The sequence below is a fragment of the Choloepus didactylus genome, chromosome 6, assembly GCF_015220235.1.
Source record: "Choloepus didactylus isolate mChoDid1 chromosome 6, mChoDid1.pri, whole genome shotgun sequence".
NCBI lineage: Eukaryota > Metazoa > Chordata > Mammalia > Pilosa > Megalonychidae > Choloepus > Choloepus didactylus.
Window position 1 is genome coordinate 156,002,733 of NC_051312.1, and position 7,770 is coordinate 156,010,502.

At 40.3% G+C, this 7,770-nt stretch overlaps 1 pseudogene; it reads left to right on the plus strand.

Moving 5' to 3' along the window:
• The first annotated feature begins 6,659 nt into the window (after window positions 1-6,659).
• LOC119537434 lies at window positions 6,660-7,464 on the plus strand (annotated as a pseudogene).
• Window positions 7,465-7,770: the final 306 nt, after the last annotated feature.

Below are 7,770 nucleotides of genomic sequence, written 5' to 3' on the forward strand. Positions count from 1 at the left end.
AACTGAATCCTATGGTTGGCAATGTCCATGATTAACTGTACAAATGTTAGAAATCTCTTCCATGAACCAGAACAAATGTATGACAATACAATTAGAAGCTAATAATAGAGGGGTATATAAGGAAAAAATATATAACTATTGCAAACTATATACTACAATTAGTAGTATTTCAACGTTCTTTCATAAACAATAACAAATGTACTATACCAATACTACAAGTCAACAATTGAGGGGGTTGGTTAGGGTTATGGGAGGATTTGAGTTCCCTTTTCTTTTTTCTTTTTTTTTCTTTTTTCATCTTTGGCTTTATTTCTTGTCTGGAGTAATGAAAAGTTTCTAAAATTGAACAAAAATTAAGCATGGTGATGTCTGCACAGCTGTATGAGGATACCATGAGCAACTGATTGTACAGTTTGGATCTTTGGATAATTGTATGGTATGTGAAGAATCTCAATAAAAATTTAAAAAAAAAGAAACACATATCTTTACAAAAATATTTGGAGACTTCAGTATACAACTCACATCAATAGAATATCCAGTCAGGAGATCAATGAGGGGAAAGAGCTTGAATAATATGATAAATTAACTAGACGTAGTAGTCATATACAAAATATTGCACCTGAAACAACAGGATATATATTCTTCTAAAGTGAACATGAATCATTATCCAGGACAGCCCACATATTAACCACAAGCAAGTATCAGCAAATTTTAAAAGACTGAAATTATACAAAGTATCTTCTCTGACCATAATGGAAATCAGTAACAGGAAGAAAACTGGAAAACCCACAAATATAAAAAAGTTAACACACTTTTAAAACAATCCTTGTTTGAAAGAAGAAATTGAAATTGAAATCAGTAAATATCTTGAGACTAACAAAAATGAGAACATGACTGTGGTAGTTTGAAGCTCTTGTGTACCCCAGAAAATCATGTTCTTAAATTTAATCCATTCCTGTGGGTGCAGACCTATTGTAGTTGGGTCCATTTGTTTGCATTATTTCAATTTAGATGTGACCCACCTCATTTAAGGTGGGTCTTAATCCTTTTACTGGAGTCCTTTATAAGAGGATAAAACACATACAGAAGCGAGGAGATGAAATTAAGATAAGTTTAGAGAAAAGTCCCAGAGAAGCCAAGAGAGGACCCACAGAATCTGAAAGAAAAAAGCACTGAAGACAGAAGCTGTAAGCAATGAAACCCAGGAGAGAAGGACCAGAAGATATCACCATGTGCCTTGCTATTGGACAGAGCACCCAAGCTTGCTAGGAATCAGTCTTTATAGAAGGTATCATCTTGTTGACACCTTAATTTGGACATTTCCACAGCCTCAGAATTATAGATTTTTAAGCTAATCAATCCCCATTGTTAAAAGCCAGTCCATTTCAAATATATAGCATTTCATCAGCCTTAGCAAAAACTATAACATATCAAAACTTATGGGATATGGTGAAAGCAGTGCCGACAGGAAAATTTATAGCCTTAAATGCTCACAGTGAAAAAGAAGCAAGAACTAAAATCAAAGCCCTAACTGCACACCTGAAGGAACCAGCAATAAAACAGAAAACTAAACTCAAAGCAAGGAGAAGGAAAGAAATCACAAAGATTAAAGGAGGTATAAATGAAAATGAGAATTTTTGAGATCAATAACAGTAACAAACCCTTAGCTAGATTGACAAAGAAAAAAAAGGGGGGGCACAAATTAAATCAGAAATGAGAGGGAGGATATTACTACTGACCCCACATAAACAAAAAGGACCATAAGAGGAAAGTAAGAACAACTGTTACTGCATGCCAAAAAATTAGACAAACTAGATGAAATGGACAAATTCCTAGAAATCTGTGAACAATATACACTGACTCTACAAGAAATAGAATATCTCACCAGACACAAGAGATTGAATCAGTCATTAAAAGTCTTCCAACAAAGAAAAGTCCATGACCAGATGTCTTCCCAGGTAAATTCTACCAATAATTCCCAAAAAAAGAGATACCAATTCTTTTTAAGCTCTTCCAAAAATTGACGAGTAATCACTACTTAACTCATTCTAGAAAGTAAACATCAACTTGATGCCAAAGCCAGATGAAGATACTGCAAGAAACAAAAGATACATACCATTTTCTCTTATGGATATAGATGCAAAGTTCTTCAACAGAGTACAAGGAAAGAAAATCTAACAGCACATTTAAAGAATTACACCATGAACAAGTGGGTTTTATTCCAGGTATGCATGAGTAGATCGAAATAAGAAAAGCAATTAATATAATTCCCAACTTTAACAAAACAAAGGGAAAAAACACAGGATCATCTCCACTGATGTAGAGCAGGCATTTGACAAAACACAGCATTATTTCCTGATTAAAAAAAAAAAAAAAACCTTAGAAAAGTAGGGATGAAAGGAACCTTCCTGTTCTAGTTTGCTAATGCTGCCAGAATGCAAAACACTAGAGATGGATTGGCTTTATAAAATGGGGTTTATTTTGTTACACAGCTACAGTCTTAAGGCCATAAAGTGTACAAGGTAACAAATCAGCACTCAGGTATCTTCAATGGAGGATGGCCAATGGTGTCCATGGCTGGGAAGTCACGTGGCTGGCATCTTCTCCAAAGTTCTGGTTTCAAAATGGCTCTCTCCCAGGATGTTCCTCTCTAGGCTGCAGTTCCTCAAAAATGTCACTCTTAGTTGCACTTCGGATATTTGTCCTCTCTCAGCTTCTCCAGAGAAAGTGTGTGCTTTCAATGGCCGTCTTCAAACTGTCTCTCATCTGCAGCTCCTGTGCTGTCTTCAAAGTGTCCCTCTTGGCTGCAGCTCCTCTTCAAAATGTCACTCACAGCTGCACTGAATCCCTTCTGTTATGTCAGCTCATTTATATGGCTCCACTGATCAACTTAGAACCACCCTGAATGGGCAGAGCAACACCTCCATGGAAATTATCCATCAGAGTCATCACCCACAGCTTGATGAGGTATATTCCAAAGAAACATTCAAAGAATTACAATCTAATCAACACTGATAATGTCTGCCCACACAAGATTATACCAAAGATAATGGCATTTGGGGGACACAATATATTCAAACTGGCACACTTCCTCAACATGAATAAAGGATATATATGAAAAACCCATACCTAATATCATACTCAATGGTAAAAGAGTGAAAGCTTTCCCTCTAAGATCTGGAACAAGACAAGTATGCCAAGTGTCATCCCTGTTATTCAACAGTGTAGTGGAAGTTCTAGACACAGCAGGTAGGCAAGAAAAAGAAATAAAATTCATCCAAATTGAAAATGAAAATATAAAACTTTCACTATTTGTAAAAGATATGATCCTATAGATAGAAAGTCCCAAAAAGTTGACAACAAAGCTACTAGAGATAATAAATGAATTAGGCAAATGGTAGAGCACAAGCCCAATGTGCAAAAATCAAGTGTATGAGCAGTCTGAGGAGAAAATCAAGAAAAGAATTCCACTTGCAATAGCAACTAAAAGAATCAAACATCTTGGTATAAATTTAGCCAAGGATTTAAGGACTTGTACACAGGAAACTATAAAACATTGCTGAAAGAAATCAAAGACCTAAATAAATGGAAGGACATTCTATGTTCATGGAGTAGAAGAGTAATTATCATTATGATAATTCTACCCAAATTGATTTGGAGTAAACAAAATCCGAATCAAATTTCCAACAGCCTACTCTGCAGAAATGGAAATGCCACTCACAACATTTCTTTGGAAGAGTAAGGAAACCCAAATTCCCAAAAGCATCTTGCAAAAGAAGAACATATTTGGAGGAGGTACACTTCCTGGCTTTTAGGCATATTACAAGTCTATAGTAGAGAAAAGAGCATGATACTGACTTAAGGATAGATCTGTAGACATGCTGATTCAAATTGAGAATCCAGAAATAGACCCTCACATTTATTGGCAATTGAGTTTTGCCAAGTCCACTCAATTGGGAAATGGTGCTGGGAGAACTAGTTATCCATATGCAAAAGAATGAATGCATACCCCTTCTTCACACCATATACAGAAGTAACATAAAATGGATCAAAGACCTAAATATAAGAACCAAGACTATAAAATTTCTGGAAGAAAATGTAGGGAAGCATCTTCAGGATCTAGTATTAGGCCATTTTTCCCTCAACATTACACCCAAAGACTTGAATAGACATTGCTTCATGGCTAAAAAGCACATTAATAGATTCTCAACATCACTAGGTGTTCCAGGTTGCTAAGGCTGCAATTATGCAAAATATCAGAAATGGATTGGCTTTTATAAAGGGGGTTTATTTCATTACAAACTTACAGTCTGAAGGTCATGAAAATGTCCAAATTAAGGCATCAACACAAGTATACTTCATGGGAGGAAGGTCAATAGCATATAGAAAACCTCTGTTAGCTGGGAAGGCACGTGGCTGGCATTTGCTGATCTGAGGTTGTGTTCCAGCTCCTCTCTCAGCTCCTGTGAATTCTTCAAAATGTTGCTCTTGGGGTGTTCTGTCCTTTCCTTGCTTCTCCAGAATAAAGTGTCAGCAAGAGTCTGCCTTCAGTGACCATCTCCAAAAATGTCTCTCTTGTCTGTAGCTAACATCAGGGGTCCACAACTCCAAGCATGTCTAGGCATCAGCATCAGCAAGCCTCTGGGCCCAAGTGGCTCTCTTTTAGAGTACCCCAGTGATTAAAACAAGACTCATGTTTAATGGGTGGGGGCTACATTTCCATGGAAATGATCTAATCAAAGGTATTACCCACAGTTAGGTGGGTCACATCTCCATGGAAATTATTCCATCAAAGGTCTTGCTCACAGTTGAGTCACATCTCCATGGAAACAATCAATAGGTTCCAACTGAATCAACACTAATATGTCTGCCTCCACAAGATTGCATCAAAGAACATGGCATTAGAGGGTCAAGATGGTGGCAGAGAGAGGTGTGAAATTTAGCTAGTCTCCTAGAGCAACTAACAACCAGGAACAAGTAAATAATCTGGAATAACTGCTGGGGGACAACTGTGACTGTCCACCTTGAAGGGGTGGAATGGCTGAGATCACAGCATAAAATCTGTAAATAAAAACTGCAGAACCATGCCAGAAGTCCTCTCCTCCCGTGGTAGGCTGAGCTGCAAGACCTCCCTGTAGGAGAAAGCAGCATTCTTGGAGCAAACAAATATAACTCAGCCTAGCTCCAACCAGGATTTTAATTAAAAAATGTGGACTGCTGAATACAAGCTACAAACATAGACAAACCCCTAATGAGCAGCAAATTGCCCTGAGGTCACTCCTAGAGGAGAGGAGGGGGGGTTGTTGGGAAAAAAAAAAAGATAGAAAAAGCAGAGAGTGTTTTAGAGACAGCTGATCAGAAAGAGACAGAAGAAGCCTGCATCCCAGGTGAGAGAGCCCTGAAGACTGCTTGCTATCTCTAACTGACAGGCAAAACTGGAGGGCCATGGACTGGTTCTGAAAAGGGGCTTTCTTTCCTTTTTCTTTCCCTCTCTCAACCTGAGTGGTTCAGGGGAGAGAGCCTCAGCCATTTTCAATTCACAGTGCTCTGACCCAGACAGGGGTGGAGTTAACAGAGCCGGAGAGACAAAGAAGCAATTCAAATGCAGAAGATAATTCCCTAGTGGGTGTAGCTTCCCCAAGAGGAAGGAGGTAGGCCCAACTCTAGTGCTGACCTTCCCTTCAGAACTCAGACCCCAGGGCCTGGGGGAAAACAGCCAAAACAGAAACTAAAGGAGCCACAAAGCTTTGCACCAGTCGGGAGTGACAGGCTGACTGGTGCCACCTGCTGGGCAGGTTAGGAAAAGCACAGTGTCTACAGAGCTCACAGGAAAGTCTCATTCTTGCAAGATACACCCTCAGGGAAACTTGAAGCTGAACACAACCCCATTCTGCAACCTGAACACATTCTGGCCTGGGAAAATCTGATTGGGGTAACCAAGGAAACCAGATGCCTAGACAACAGAAAACTACAAAAGACACTAGGCCCAGTCAAAGGAACAGACTTACACCTCAATTAAAATACAGTTCAGATTTTGCTTCATTTGAATTAAACAATCAATTAAAGATTTTCAAAGAAATGTGCTAAACCAGTTCAAAAACCTAGTCAACGAGCTTAGGGGAGATATGGCCTTACACCATTGAGTATGATGTTATTGGGGGTTTTACATATATGCCCTTTATCATGTTGAGAAGGTTTCCTTCTATTTCTATCTGTTAAAGTGTGTATTAAAAAAAAATGCTGTAGGTGTGCGGCTGCTGCCACTCAGTGCCAGTTCTCTCAACTGTCCCCTCCTGGCTCCAGCCTCAAGCCTTGATCCTCGCTGTTTCCCGCGTTGGTGGCTGCGGCAGCAGCAGTGGTGGCAGCGGCAGTGGCAGTGGTAGAGAGCAGCTGTGAGTGGGAGGCGGGCTCCGTGGAAAGCAACATTAGTCTAGGCAGAGGCAGCACTCCCATCCTGGTTCCTGGTCTCCAGTGACCCGCGCTCGCCTCCTGCACCGCGTCAGAGCGGCAGCCACCTTGCGGACACACCGACCTCATCACTCCTCCCTGCATTCTTGCGTCCCCACTCGCCCCTGCCCCCCCCGCCCAGAAGGTGTGGCGGCGGCAGGGCCTCCGGGCGGCGACCGGAGCAGCCGCAGCAGCAAGAACCTGCCTCTCTGATGAAATTCAAGCAGAACTAGACGCGGACCCATGACCGCAAGGGGTCCAAGAAGCGGGCAGAGAACCTGTGTTTCCAGAGGGAGCAGGAGGACCAGGTTCTATTGGTGAGCAGCAGTCGGTATCCAGACCAGTGGATCGTCCCAGGTAGGAGGGTGGAGCCAGAGTAGCCCTGCAGTGCTGCCTTGAGGGAGGCTTATGATGAGGCTAGAGTCAAAGGAAAAAAAAGCAGACTTCTATGGGCATATTTTAGAACCATGACTGAAAAGACCGAACATATGTTTATGTTCTTACAGTCACTGAAATATTAGAAGATTGGGAAGATTCTGTTACTATAGGAAGGAGGAAAGAATGGTTCAAAGTAGAAGATGCAATCAGGGTTCTGCAGTGTCATTGAGAGTATATGGAGAGTATCTGGAAAAACTGAAGCTGGGTTGTTCCTCAACCAATGGAAATTCCACAGTTGTTTCCCTTCCAGATAATAATGCCTTGTGTGTAACTGCTGTACAGACCTCTGGGTTGCCAGCTAGTATAAGAATCAGGAGGAGTTCTACCATCATATGCCAGCTCTTGGAGAGACAGTCTTCCTTATTAAATTGTTTAGAAAGTATAGATCCTGCACCAAATAAACATTTCTTCCCTTGGTCTCATACAGAAGTTGAAGTTTTGAAACATAGTCAGTATCTTCCTTTACCTTTTGGTCTGATTTGCCTTAGTCCTAACCAGATCTACTTCATTCATATCTCTAATTGAGGTCTGAACTCTTCTGCTTTTTTAACAATTACATTCACAGCTGCTGAGCTCTAGCTCTGAGTTTCAGGTGTCATGCAGATACCCAAGTTCCAGAGACTGACCTGGTTACACACAAAGAGCTCTGCATCTCAGAATTTAGAGATAATCATTACAACTCAGGAATAGATGTAGCTGTTGTAAGATCTTAATCTAGGGACCATTACAATAAACATTCTCCTGATAAGCTGTGCTCTAAGATTCAATTCTCAGAGTTTACACATTACAGTTAGTCCATATTAGTGAGGCATTATAATATTTGTCTTTTTGTTTCTGGTGTACTTCACTCAAAATGTTGTCTTCAAGATCCATTCACCTAGTTGT